Below are 15,368 nucleotides of genomic sequence, written 5' to 3' on the forward strand. Positions count from 1 at the left end.
TGGTTAAAGTTTGTCGGCAAGACTGTGTTGATACCTGATGGTAAATGGATGGTTTGTTCATTCATTCATTCATTCAGGCTATGGTTAGTGTTTTTTCCTTTCAAATTAGGGTCAGCTATGTGATTTATAACCAGTTAAAGGGGTACTCTGGTGGAAAACAATCAACCAGTGCCAGAAAGTTAAACAGGTTTGTAAATTACTTCAATTTAAAAACCTTAATCCTCCAGTACTTATCAGCTGCTGTAGACTCCACAGGAAGTTGAGTTGTTCTTTTCATTCTGACTGCAGTGCTCTCTGCTGCCACCTCCGTCTTTTTCAGGAACTGTCCAGAGGAAGAGCAAATCCCCATAGCAAACCACTCCTGCTCTGGACAGTTCCTTACATGGTCAGAGGTGTCAGCAGAGAGCACTGTGGACAGACTGGAAAGAACTACACATCTTACTCTGGGGCATACAGCAGCTGATCAGTACTTAAGGGGTTAATATTTTATAATAGAAGTAATTTACAAATCTGCTTAGCTCTCTAGAGCCAGTTGACATGAAAATTTTTTTCCACTGGAGTACCCCAGTAAGCTGACTAGATACCTAAATATCACCACTGAATCAGATGACAATTTAAACCTCAAAACGGGAAGCGTCCCGGCCCTAATGTAAAAAGTAACTGTACTATTGTGCTTTCTGGGTCCCCTCAGTCACCAGGGCATGGAAGAAATTGCCCCCGCCCCCCCCCTCACCCCCTATGGCTACATCTCTGAAATGGTGATACTGAACATAAGGCTAGTTTATGCCACAGTTAAAGTATTGCCTCAACTCCAAATGGGACTATAATCTGTTTTCCAAAGGAAGCGCACCTTAAAAGCCCATGACTTGTCAAGGATCACAGCTGCAATTTACCTAATGGTCAATGAAATTTTTTTTATTGAATTTTAGATAATTTTTGATTGACTTGTTATAATGCCATGGGCACAGCAATCATTCATTTGAGGACACATTCAGAGTCATGTATAGTCAATTATTACATGTTGCTAGACTTTCGCAAATTTCACTATATATTATCCATAAATGCTGATGTCAAGGATGGTAGGAGGGGTGTCAATTTGGATTTTCTAAAATCAGATTTAGTATGTATCTGTCCAGGTAAATAATTGGGGCTGGGGTAAAAACTGAGGAATTCCCACCCAGACACAAGTCAAGTCACCTTTCGAGTGCTTTTGTAAACCTGTTCTTAGCTGGTCTTCCAGCTAAGAACAACATATTTGAGAACATATTTTCTTGCTGTTTTCTGCAAAAATGTATGTGTATACTGTTTTCTTGCATTGCCTATGTTTAGTGTAATTGGCAGATGTGTCTGAAAGTGTAATAGTATAGGCATGAAAACTCCCTTATTATAAGTCTTCCAGCAAGCCCTGCCATGGTTGTAGATAGAAAATATGCTTTTAAGCAGATCTCAGTATTTTAGTTTCAAGGCCCCCAATGGGTCATAAGGATTTCCATAGCATTTTAGAAGGTGATACAAATATGGCCACCATTTTTGTAGTCTCACTCTACTCAACAGGTGGCAATGAAATCTACAATCCTCAGCCGGAGTATTTTGATATTTTACAGTATGCAACTTATTGCGTTGTAGCTTTTGCGGGATTTTCATATGAGCTATCATTTTGTTTGACACATAACAGAAGTATGCCATTGTTCTGAAATCTGTGTGCCTTTTCTTTGGGATCCCTAGTTTATGTGTGTCATACATATAGTAGCTGAAGTTTCTCAAGTCTTACAGGATCTGCGACACTGGAGTACTATTCTTGTAGAATCTTGATTTCAATGTCTCTTAGGACTTTAAATGTAATTGTCCCAGTTTTGCAACACTTTTGGTTTCAGTAGGTTAGTCTTGCAGGATTTCAAGTATTAGTGTGCATGTCTTGAAGGATCTGAAGTGCCAATGTGCCGATCTTCTAGGAATCAAATATCAGTACTGCAGGTCTTGGAAGAACTGAAGTGTCAGTCTACCAGCACTGCAGGACAAGAAATACCATGAATGACATGAAATATGTTACATATTTTGTCTTTGTTTTGCATGTATTATAGTTTTCCGTGATTATATATTAGAATGGTACGATAAATCCATGATGTGTTCAATCCAGCCAATGCTTTTGTTTACACCACTTGGCCTATTGAAGAGTTGACCCTTGTCTCAGACAAAGATAAGTTAAGAGTCGAATAACCTAGGTGCAGATGTACAACGGATTTCACACAAAATGACTGCCTATTTTATTATAATCCATAGCTGTGAACACCATGATGGCAGCTTATTGAGCATAATGGTTTTGAACTCTCGGTCCCTGGCCAAGTGTTTACAGAATAATTCACCTAATCCTTTGAGTTCACTGCATCAACTTAATGTGCTTCATCTATCTGGAGACAACGGGAGAACAAATTTAGGAGTGATTAATGTCACACAATCTCCATGCTCAGTGTCTCACATGCTGCTTTTGGCATTAGTTTAGATACCATGTAAGAAGTGGCTTAAACTAACATCCATCAAGGTGAAAAATAATTATTGTTTTTGTCATACAACACCTGTTTTTACAGCATTCTTTAGCTTGGTTAAACTGAAGACATGCTGAAACTCTCCACTGAGTTCCTTGTCTGACAGTCGCCCTGGGGCTGATTTTCGATGAACACCTTCACCTTCGTCTTTTGTTTACTTTCTTAGCGTTGTGTTTTCTAAATTATGTAACATCTACAAAATTATGATTTGATTTTTTTTTTCCAAACTAAACAGGCACTTACAAAGCAAACAGCTGTAAGGTTGAAATGTCTGATGCAGATACAGTTCCTTTGAAGGTGTCTTCTTCCATTCCAGCAAGGTCAACTATATGGCAATGACCTAGTGTTGACATACCAGTCAATGTTTTAGCATGTGTTCATGACACAGAGTGACATTATAAGGGCAGGATTATAGTGTTCTCTGGGGAATACTTGGCAGGTGTTACTGGTGGGGCAGTTTCTTCTTACCTAAAATACACTGTCCATTGGATCTTCCAACATTCAGGGCTTTGACTTTACTATACAAACAGCTGCAAGTTTAGTGTTCATTGGGATAGATTGTGGTGCAGGTTGGTGGGTCACATTGACATTGGTTGTTGAAACTGTTTACAGCCAAGTATTAATTATATTGAAGTGATGATCTATATTCTATTCTGGCTAGGGAACCATTGTGGAGTTTGCCTGTTTGTTGTACAGGTGTCCATTGGTTTTTCCTAACTCTTTAGTTTCCATGCACAGACTTAACAAAACAGTAGATAATTTAATTTAGAATAACATTTGAATACCTGTGTGTGCATTTGCTTATACTCTAGTTGTTAGCCCTGTAGAAAGAAATTATGATATATAAGGTTGCTGAATTCTAAAGCTTGCCATAGGGATAATGTGCAAATAACACAATCCTGTATCAGTATATAACGGTAGGGAGAATCACTGCAAACACAATGTCATCAGGAGTAAGTATAAAGCACAAATAGGAAAAATGCAAAACAAAAGAAAGGAGAACAATATGTTAACACCTGCCATGTATAGAGTCAAACCTGTACATACATATCCAATGTACTTTTTGCTATCGGGCGCATCATCAGGGGGCATTACTGCTACAAAACATTCCCTAAAGCTGGTCATACAAACATGATAGCTTTTGGCTTAAAGGGGTTATCCAGGAAAATACTTTTTTATATATATCAACTGGCTCCAGAAAGTTAAACAGATTTGTAAATTAATAATATAAAGTAGAGAAAAGATGGTGGCTATGGCACCTAACGGTCTGTTAAACAATGCAATGAATGTAATTATAAGAGGTCCCACAATTATTTAAGAAAATGTATGGTGGTAGTCCATATACATGAAGAATGTCCTGCGTAACAGTGGTGCCTGGACAGAATAAATGCAGTACAAAAAATACCAGTAAGAAAGAAAAGGGGTCCGGCAACTCACAGTAAGACGCTAGCTGCTAATCGACATGAGGTCCATCCATGGGGCAGGAGAAGGTGAGGGAAGCTCAGGAGGCGATTAACCGGTTGATTAGCAGCTAGCGTCTTACTGTGAGATGCCGGACCCCTTTTCTTTATTACTGGTATAGATTTGTAAATTACTTCTATTAAAAAATCTTAATCCTTTCAGTACTTATGAGCTTCTGAAGTTAAGGTTGTTCTTTTCTGTCTAAGTGCTCTCTGATGACACGTGTCTCGGGAACCGCCCGGTTTAGAAGCAAATCCCCATAGCAAACCTCTTCTAAACTGGGTGGTTCCCGAGACACGTGTTATCAGAGAGCACTTAGACAGAAAAGAACAACCTTAACTTCAGAAGCTCATAAGTACTGAAAGGATTAAGATTTTTTTTAATAGAAGTAGTTTACATATCTGTTTAACTTTCTGGAGCCAGTTGATATATAAAAAATATATCAAATATATATAAAAACCCCTTTAACCCCTTTAATGATCATCACGCTGACAGTGATTTCTCCTGATTCCATCATATACAGGCGCATTTGGCTCGACCAAGTGTCTATTTCTTATTAATTGAAAGAGTTTCCTCTGTACTCAACTTCGAGTACAGTTGACATCCAACATAGTTGATTGTTTCTTCCCCAACATCTGCTGTTAGGGGAAAGTCAGGACACCACACTTGTCTGATGTGTAAAGCCAGCTTTACTTTTTAATGCACCAGAAGACTGTCTCACTGATTACAAGGCAGGTAAGGGTATCAGATGTAGACCATGCTTTTAGTTGTATAGTGTGAATGTTGTCTTTCTAAGCCAAATCTCAAGATTAAAAGCAGGGCAACGCCAAGGTTTGTGGAAGCAACATAACAAATCATTGTATGAGAAAAGTCCAATCTTATTGGAATGGAAAAAAAATAGTCTACTCTATAGCCAAATAATCCATCTGCCTCATGTTAGACACCAGTTCTTTTAAAGACTCCTATGATAGTTGGGGGGGGGGGGCTCATGTTACAAGTTTTTATTTTGGAACCCACAAGCTTCTAGTTACGGTATTTTACTGATACCAGATCCATTTTCTTTAAGGATTCATTAATTTGGGTGTCTTGGTAGGTGGCATGGTTGTGAGTATTGGAAGCTTAGAGTTGGTGAGCTACATTGTGCCAACTATAATACCTCCCTCCTGTTAAAAAATTCTTCTTCTGGCTGCACCCAAGTAGCTAAAAGGACATATCTAAGCATGTTTCTTGTATGACATGTCAAAAGGGCTATTCTCAGATACGTAACAACAAAATAACCTTATGTCATTATTTAAACAGTTGACATTATCAGGATAGATCCCACCGATATTGCTGTTACATGGAATCCCTAAGGCATGTCTTCTTGTCTGACAATGTATAGTAGACAATTATGAGGATCACATAAGAAAATGTTTAATTGATCTATTTCATCCCCCAGCATGTAACATACCGCTCCGACATGAATGGTGACTTTGAACTCAGCCTCTTAGTCAGTGTTTATTACCTGAATGATTATTATTGAGTATGCCTTATGGGCTAGGGATGAAAAGAACAGGAATCTTATCAAATATCGTAAGCAGATGACACCAGGGGAAATACATTAACAACTATGACAGCGGCACTTTCATTATGCATTAAACAATCTGTGAGAGCAAAGAACTTGTCATCCAATGTTAAAAAGGAGAAAGAGGGAGCACCTATGAATATAAGAGTAGTAAGATCAATGCATTGGAGCTTGTAAAAGATTACATCTTAGAATACATTTTTAGGGAAACATAGTGCATAATAGAAAGTGCAAACTACACTGGACAATAGTTTAAGCCAAAAATATGTCCCATAAGAAGAAGTATATGAAGAAGCCAATATTAAATTGAATCCCTACTTTAGGGGATATTTTTTTTTTGATACTGGAATACCTCTTTAAATCTGATAGTAAAATTGATACACTCTGGCATGCCTGCAACCACAAGTAGAGGAAGCATGGAGCCCTATTGCATACAGTTAATGTATCGAAAACATTTTTTATCAATAAGAGTTCTCGTTCTTGAAGCAAACACATATCATGTGTATTATTCAATGACGCTGCATACTATCTTTCAGGAGGCTGGTACTTACCCTCTGGGTGAGCTTAGTTAAAATCATTCCTGAGCTCTGATGAGTTGTAATGGATTGTTTTAGAAGGCTCCCACAGCACAGACCCTCCTCATACAGCACCAGCATGGAGACCACCGACACAAGATGTTTTTGCCCAAAGTGGACATCATTATTTTGCTTTGCATTTTAATCATTGTAATGTATGGTACTTCTTGATATGGGTAATTTTAACATGATTTCACTCCTAGGCTTTCTGAAAAGAAAGAGGTTTGATGAATTTTCGGATATATATTCAATAGGAGCATAGCTATCACGCTCAATGTTCTGTCTATTAGTGATCATAGACAAAGATATATTAGATAGACAAAGATATATTTGCAGATACAGGCAAATTTAATGGAATCTATTGACAACCCAATTAGAAGGACACAGAGGGCCATCCTCATCACAAGTAAACCCTAAGGGTAAGCTTCTATAGGCCTTATGAAGTTGACACGATGCCTAAGTAGCTTTAGATCCACTGGGTTATTTTGGATTTGGCATGGCCTTAACTGAGGGTCGAAGTTTGAGGTTACCCCAAGGGCATCCCTTGTACAGGGATCTGGACTTCAGGGAACCTCCCTCCAGGACACTACCCTCAGAGTAGTATCCAGTAGAAACAGCTGACATATCCAAGTGTGGTACAGAAGAAGTAGGCAATATGCATAGTCAGTTAGGAAGAGAACAGGAGAGGCAGAATTTTATCTATATGGTGGACAGGCCAAAGTCACAGCCGGTAGAATTCTTGCAGTGCATAAAATGGCAAGAAGGTCAGAGCAGGCACCAGACAGGCAAGGTTAGGAAACCAGTTCACTCAAGAATGGTAATAATGGATCTGTGGAACATCTTTGCTCAGTTCAGGAACTAAGGAGCCTTATTGCTTTGGCAGTATTAGATGGTTGAAAGGCCTTTAAGATAGCCTATGGCAAATGGGCATTTGTAGAGGAAGCAGAACTTCAGTGTGCATGTGCTAGAAGAAGATGTTGGGATGGAATACAAGGGGGATGAAGCAAAAGCAGTGGGGCATCGGCAGCAGGAAAGTGGAGATTTAAGGCACAAGAGAGAATGACAGCTACGCATCCACACATTCACAAGCGTTTGTAGGCCAAACCGGGCTCTTCCTCGACACGCTTGGGTATGCATTGCACTTTTATTCAATAAAATATTCACATGTTTGTAACTATCCTGATCTAATCCTTGGAGAAGCACCCCGGCATTCAAGTCTAAGTTTTTCTCCTATTGGAGTCCTATTACGTTGTCTACATAGTTATTAGACTGCCATAGGTTCCATAAAAATTGACAAATATCTGTGACCACCTTCTCATAAGATGAATACATTTATCTACCTTTGATGACTTTAAGTAGAAACCAAACTTTTTGGAGACTAGTTTTGTTGCTTCTTCTTCTTCTTATCTCATTATATAATTTTACGCATTCAATAGATGCATTTTATAATAGAATAAGTCTGTAGAAGCCGGATGATCCGAACCTTCTCATCGATGAGAATGTATGAACAAGTGTGCATTGTCAGGGACATCCCTATCTTTGACCTCCCAGCCCTTGAGCATTTGAAAGGAGATAGGAAGCTTGAGTCTTGTCACAGATGCTGTAACAACTTGTCCCGGGGAAGCCTCCATGGTGGGGTCAGGTAGAGTTCAATGAACTAGCACATCAACACTATTTGAGAAATTCGAAGGTGTTTGAGCCCCGCTCACCCCTCCACTCCCATCTGCCTGTTATTAAACCCGTAGCTTTTACAACATCAATAAAGAACTTTGCTACCAATTCGCATAGACAAAAGCCCAAAAGCTAGCTTTAAACTATGAAAACTTTGTGTTTCATCCATTTAGGTTGTTTTGCTGTGTCAAATACTCCCCTGGGTTCAAAAGTTCACTTGAACCATGAACTTTGTCATCTCACAGCAGGAATCTGAGCAAATATAAGATTAAAGCAAGCAAAAAAGGAGAATAAAAAGGGTAATATTGTCAATTTTTCTTATTTTTTTTTTTTTCTTTCTTTTTTTTTTTTTGCATGGCTTGTATCTAAAACCTGTCATGAAACGGCAGCTCGGGGCTGGAGCAGAGCAAGAGCAAATAGGCAGAATTAACGGAAATATTCCCCATTCTCTGGCATTGACACAAACACATATTCAGCCTCTAACATTAGTGCACAAACTAAACGAAGATAATCTACTTAATAAATTGTGAAGTCTCGTCCGCCGTATGGTTTCTGTACAGGGGGGAGTGCTACTCCCTGTCTGGAACAACCAGAATATGAAAACAAATGGGTCATGACTTTATGTATTTGTTTAGTTAGAATACTTGTCATCTTGTGATACAGACTCTTGACCAGGTTATACAAGCGTGTACTGATCCCCAAATTTGCAGGAATGAAAACAAACATCTACTGTTTTTTTATGCTTGTGCAGCTAATGCAATAAGGGCACAAATCCCATTGTTGTACTGTTTTGTTTTTTGAACGTGTGGAAAATTACAATCCGTTTGTAGTAGGTTGTAGACTTGATTATCCTGTTGGTAACCATGATGTATGTTAAAATGTGCATGTTTTTTTTGTGTTTGTGCTATTACGAAACTGGAACCCATCATTTTCTGGTGCACATTTTTGGTGCATTGCATTTAGGTTTAACTTGCCGACTTGATAGCTTTTGGCGCAGGAAGTGCATCACATTTTTAACAACATGCACCACTGATTTATAAGAAGCCTTATAAAGGTGGGGTCAACAGCCAGACTAAACATTCTTCATTCATTCCCCCAATAATTTTATCCACTTTTAAATGTATTGAAATCAATCTTTTTACACAGGAAATATCATCAATAAGGTCTTTCGTGAATTGGTTATTTGTGAATCAACTTGTAAGGAAATTAAAAACAGTCTATGATGCGCTTAAAAGTTAGTTCCAAATAGGGTTGTCTTTGCTGGATCTTCATGGCATATTATGGTGTCAATGCTTGGACCCACTGAAACGTCCTCTGGTGGGCCAATCTGAAGCTTGGGACTTCTGCACAAATTCTTACTATCCATTACAATTAGGGAAGCAGCCAACCTGGGCTGGGCTCCATAGCAGCTTCATGATTAGTGATGAAAAATCTAATGGAAAAATAATCCAAAATTCTAGTTTAGACATATACCAAGATATGAACAATTATTAAACATTTTTTAATGGCATTTTATAGAGAATATCAGTTTAGATAAGTAAACTTGGAAATGTACATATTTTCTCTATGGTAAAAAAAAAGCTTCAACATCTCATGACAATAACTGGTTACATTTTTTTACTCTACACATCTCAATAACATCATTATCAATGAAAAAAAAATCTGTTTTGGGTTAACCCATTAGAAATTGGGCTCCTTAAAAGGGAACTTCAGTTTGTAAAAACTTATGCTCTATCCTGGGGATCAGGAATGATGTCCTGCATAGCCAGTCAGGACTGAGGCAGGACTCGCAGCGGTAATTAACTGAGCAGCATATCACTGCCAAGATCAATTAATCTTGGAAGGTGGGGGCCGGAGCCCTCAGGGAGGTGAGTTGGCCATGTTTTGGAAATCACGGGGGTCCCAGCGGTTAAACAAATACCCGGGAGATGCCCACTGCTATCAGCAGCAGATATCTGCTGGTAATGACAGACATCGGAGATTGATCCGATATCCATCATTTAACGGTTTAAATACCATGATCTATACAGATCACGGCATTTAAACATTAAATGCCACTATTCCTTGGTGTCTTGTGGTCATCTTGCCCCCTGCAACGTAATGATATGTTGCTAGGGAAGCTCGGGGATTTACCTCTGCTCCTTAGGCTTCCCTGGCTCTGTGATTGCTGAAGGCTGCCTTTGGCAGCCCTTAGCAATCGAGCACAGAATACATAGATCAATGTCATGCAATAGCAGGATATATAAGAAGGGTATATATTTATTAATGCACCGGCGAGGGGTATATATTTATTAATGCGCCGGCGGGGGTCATATCTAATGCGCTCCAGGGGTAATATTATCAATGCGCTGGGGGGCTAGATATATAGGCTATATGTCTGCCCCCCCCCCGCAGCGCTATATATCTTGCCCCCCACAGCACTTTTAATATAGATATGACCCCCCGCTACTCACAATGTTCATTTTTAAATCTCCCGCTGAGAGCCCTGAATGGCTCCTCAGCACCGGCCATTCAGGGCTCCCAGCGGGGGAATCAAAAATGAAAGTTAAAACACACGACACATTGCAGGGTTGCGGAGCTTGCCGCCCGCTCCCCTGCTTAATAACTTTGGATCGCATCGGGTCTCAGAAGTGAAACCTGGTGCAATCAATACCTCAGCCCATGTACTACAACCCCCATCATGGAGGGTAGTAGTACAAACACTAACGTAGCCTCCCCAGCTGTCTGCAGACTCCCGCAGCCGGGGAATTACTACTCCCATCATGGAAACAAGTCTATTCCATGTAGGAGTAGTAGTAGTCCCTCAGCACTGCAGGAGTCTGCCGATGTCACCTCTTCTGAACATGATCAGATGTAATAACGGATATTATAAACTGGGTGCAAACGGATGACATAAAGGCTCATCCGTCAGCCATAGACTTCAATGTTAAAAATAACGGCCGATAATTTACCCGTTTCTTGTGACGGAAGAAAAATTAGTGCATGTGCCGTTATTCATGACGGGCTATAACGGTTCCTAACGGATAATAAAAAAATACCATAGACTTTAATGGGATTGTTTAACGGCTGTTTAACATGGCTTTTCTAACAGACATTTGTGACGGATGAATTTTTATTTATTTTATTTTTATACAGATAGGTATAATCTAAGTGACTGATGACAGGGAAATTGGAATAAATAACATTTCTTTATATGGCTAACATTAGGACAACACTGTCAAGTAGCCTTAAAATGTACTCCAATGTCTTGTTACATTTTTAAAACTATTACTATAATGCAGCACTGAGCACCCATTCTCTCCACTCCCAGCTGCATATATCTATGCATCATGAGACGGAGGTTCCCACTTTATCTCTATAGCACTGTCTCCACATTGCGCTGGGTCTCATGCTGGGTGCTATAGAGGCGACGCAGGCCGCTCCATCTTCTAATGCATAGTGATTTGCTGTAGGGAGCAGGGAAAGCAATTTTGATGCCAAATTCAAAATCAAAGTGCTATACTTTAAAGATTTTGGGGGAGATTTATGAAAACCTGTGTGGAGGAAGAGTGGTACAGTTGCCCATAGCAACCATCCAGATCGCTTCTTTCTTTTTTTAAAAGGCCTCTGAAATGAAAGAAGCAATCTGATTGGTTGCTAATGGCAACTGCACCGCTCTTCCGCTAACTTTGTAATATGCAGATATTTCCCATATTAGATGGTTTTCCATCAAATGCTGGAATTATTTGATTCTTTATTTGAACACACTGGGGGGGATTTATCGAAACCTGTTTAGAGGAAAAGTAAACCAGTTGCCCATAGCAACCAATCAGATCGCTTCTTTCATTTTTGAAAATGCCTCTGAAAATCAGAAGAAGTGATCTGATTTGTTGCTATGGGCAACTCAGCAATTTTCCTCTGGACAGGTTTTGATGAATCTCCCCCAATGCCACTACTTCCGTTTTCTCCAATAAAAGTCCTGAGTGACTATAAAAATTTGGTGTTCTTCAGTAGTGTTTCCCACTCATGGTGTCTCCAGCTGTTGCAAAACTGCAACTCCCAGCATGTTCTGTGGAGTCAAACTGGTAATGCAACAACAGCTGTAATGAAAAAGTCCAAGTCCACTACAGTCAATGGATATGACCCATTATTTTTTTATTTTATTTTTTAACATTTATTTGACCTTTCACAGAGTATCTGCCAAGTTCCAAGCTTGCATGAAAATGACAATTTACACGATTCTAAAATAAATATGTAAAATATGTAATTAAACAGATTATATAATATATATATATCTACAGTGTATATATATATATATATATATATATATATAGATAGATAGATAGATAGCTATATAATTTATTTTATTTTTATTATTTTAGAATATTATAAAATGTAGTTTTATATCTATATCTATCTATCTATATTTGTAGTTATATATAAATATATATTTTTAACTACTTTCATTTTTAAGATAATATTAGAACTGTAGTAGAAGGCTAGGTTTGTGCAGGCTTGGGAAGTGAAGGCTAGGTTTCCACTTGTTTTTTACCTTTGTGTCAAAATCTCTTTATCTCTCTTTTGGTAGTCTTTCTTTATATACTAGGGATCGACCGATATCGATTTTTTAGGGCCGATACCGATAATCTGTCACCTTTCTGTCCGATAGCCGATAACTTATACCTATATATTTCGGTATAAGTTATCGGCTATTTCAACACCCCCCGCCGGGGCAGAAGCCATTGCAGATCAATTATTTAAAGCGGGCGCTTTAAATCAATGAACTGCCGCGGCTTTTGACAGGCCAGAGACCGCCACCGCCGCCCGCTTCTCTCCCCCTACCTGTCCTGGGGTCCTGAGTCTAACCACCACAGTTGCCCCATCGCCCCCCCCCCCCAACCTCAGCCCACATACCTTCGCCACCCCCTCCCCATCCTCTGCCCACATACCACCGCTGCCCCCCCATCCTCTGCCCACATAGCACTGCCGACCCACTGCCATCCTCTGCCCACATACTGCCGCCGCCCCATCACCTCCCCCTCTCCCTGGTGTTATAATTACCTGTTCCCGGGGGTCCGCGCTTCCTCTGGCTTCCTCGCGTTGGGGACATCACTCGTCATTACGCAGCGCACAGCAACAGCGCAGGAGTCAGAAGGATCGCGGACCCGGGAACAGGTAATTATAACACCGGGGATTGGGGGAGGCGATGGGGCGGCAGCGGTATGCAGTCAGAGGATGGGGGGGAGGCGATGGGGCAGCGGCGGTGTGTGGGCAGAGGATGGGGGGGAGGCGATGGGGCAGCGGCATGTGGCCAGAGGATGGGGGGAGGCAATGGGGCAGCGGCAGCGGTATGTGGGCAGAGGATGGGAGGAGGCAATGGGGCAGCGGCAGCGGTATGTGGGCAGAGGATGGGGGGAGGCAATGGGGCAGTGGCAGCGATGGTCGTCTCTGGCCAGGTAGTGGGGCATTATCGGCATATCGGCCAGGTAAATGCTGATACCAATAATGTCCAAAATCGTAAATTTTGGCCGATAATATCGGCCAAACCAATGATCGGTCGATTCCTAGTTTATACTGGCAATTTTTCAGTTTTTTTCAGTAAAAATAGGCCATAGTCTCAACATGCTGATCTTAAAATTGCAGAAAAATGGCAATGAAAAGTGAAAAAACAGCAAAGAGAAAAATGCCAAGTGGGATTTGCAATTTCCTGTTGACTTGCAGTTTGGGCATTTTTTGGGACATTTTTGCAAAAAAAAAAAAGTGGAAACCTAACCTTATTTCTGCATTAAGAGTATTGCACTATTGTTATAAAAAATTATTAAAACTCCTGAGGAGTAGGACCGCATTTTTCTTACTTCTACCTTTGTTGTAGATATGTGCAGTCATGGCCGTAAATGTAGGAACCCCTGAAATTTTTCTAGAAAACGAAGTATTTCTCACAGAAAAGGATTGCAGTAGCACTTGTTTTGCTTTGCACATGTTTATTCCCTTTGTGTGTATTGGAACTAAACAAAAAAGGAAGGAAAAAAAAGCAAATTTGACATAATGTCACACCAAACTCCAAAAATGGGCTGGACAAAATAATTAGCACCCTTTCAAAATTGAGGAAAAAAAAGATTGTTTCAAGCATCTGATGCTCCTTTAAACTGACCTGGGGCAAGTAACAGGTGTGGGCAATATAAAAATCACACGTGAAAGCAGATAAAAAGGAGAGAAGTTCACTTAGTCTTTGCCTTGTGTGTCTGTGTGTGCCACACTAAGCATGGACAACAGAAAGAGGAGAAGAGAACTGTCTGAGGACTTGAGAACCAAAATTTTGGAAAAATATCAACAATCTCAAGGTTACAAGTCCATCTCCAGAGATCTAGATTTGCCTTTGTCCACAGTACGCAACATCATCAAGATGTATGCAACCCATGGCACTGTAGCTAATCTTCCTGGGTGTGGACGGAAGAGAAAAATTTATAAAAGGTGTCAACGCGGGATAGTCTGAATGGTGGATAAGCAGCCCCAAACAAGTTCCAAAGATATTCAAGCTGTCCTGCAGGCTCAGGGAGCATAAGTGTCAGCGCAAACTATCCGTCGACATTTAAATGAAATTAAACGCTATGGCAGGAGATCCAAGAGGACCCCACTGCTGACACAGAGACATAAAAAAGCAAGACTACACTTTGCCAAAATGAACTTGAGTAAGCCAAAATCCTTCTGGGAAAACGTCTTGTGGACAGATGAGACCAAGATAGAGCTTGTTGGTAAAGCAAATCATTCTACTGTTTACCGTACTGTTTACTGTCTACTGTGGTCCAACATTTCAGCTGAGAGGTGTAAGAAGCTTATTGATGGTTATAGGAAGCAGCTGATTTCAGTTATTTTTTCCATTTTGTGCAACCAAATATTAAGGTAAAGGAGAACTCCGAAATAGGAAAATTATCGTCCATACTGCCGGCAGTAAAAAATAAACAGGTACATACCTTCCTTTGCTCCCCCGGTGCCTCCGTTAAGCGAAGGAAGGTATGTACCTGTTTATTTTTTTTTACTGCCGGCAGTATGGACGATAATTTTCCTATTCTGGAGTTCTCCTTTAAGGGTGCCAATTATTTTGTCCAGACCATTTTTGGAGTTTGGTGTGACATTATGTCCAATTTGCTTTTTTTGGTTTAGTTCCAATACACACAAAGGAAATAAACATGTTTATAGCAAAACATGTGTTGTTGCAATCCTTTTCTGTGAGAAATACTTCATTTTCTCGAAAAATGTCAGGGGTGCCAACATTTACGGCCATGACTGTATATATGCACAATCAAAAAATATTGGGTTAACATCACGCGTACAACCCAATGGGGAATGATAACATATTTGTTTCTCCAAAATATACAGCTACTTATATGTCCCTCTTCCTGAAGTCATCTCCTCACCCGCACCATAACATTTTTGTTGGCTGAACTGGCAATGTACCAGACGCTGTGATCCCAGTAGGGAAGGGTATTGAATTTAAGAGTAAAAATATCGAGGGAAGAAGAACTTCCCCTTTAACAAATTAGTACCACCTGCTTACTGCTTGAATAGATTAACATT

The sequence above is a fragment of the Hyla sarda genome, chromosome 7, assembly GCF_029499605.1.
Source record: "Hyla sarda isolate aHylSar1 chromosome 7, aHylSar1.hap1, whole genome shotgun sequence".
Lineage (NCBI taxonomy): Eukaryota > Metazoa > Chordata > Amphibia > Anura > Hylidae > Hyla > Hyla sarda.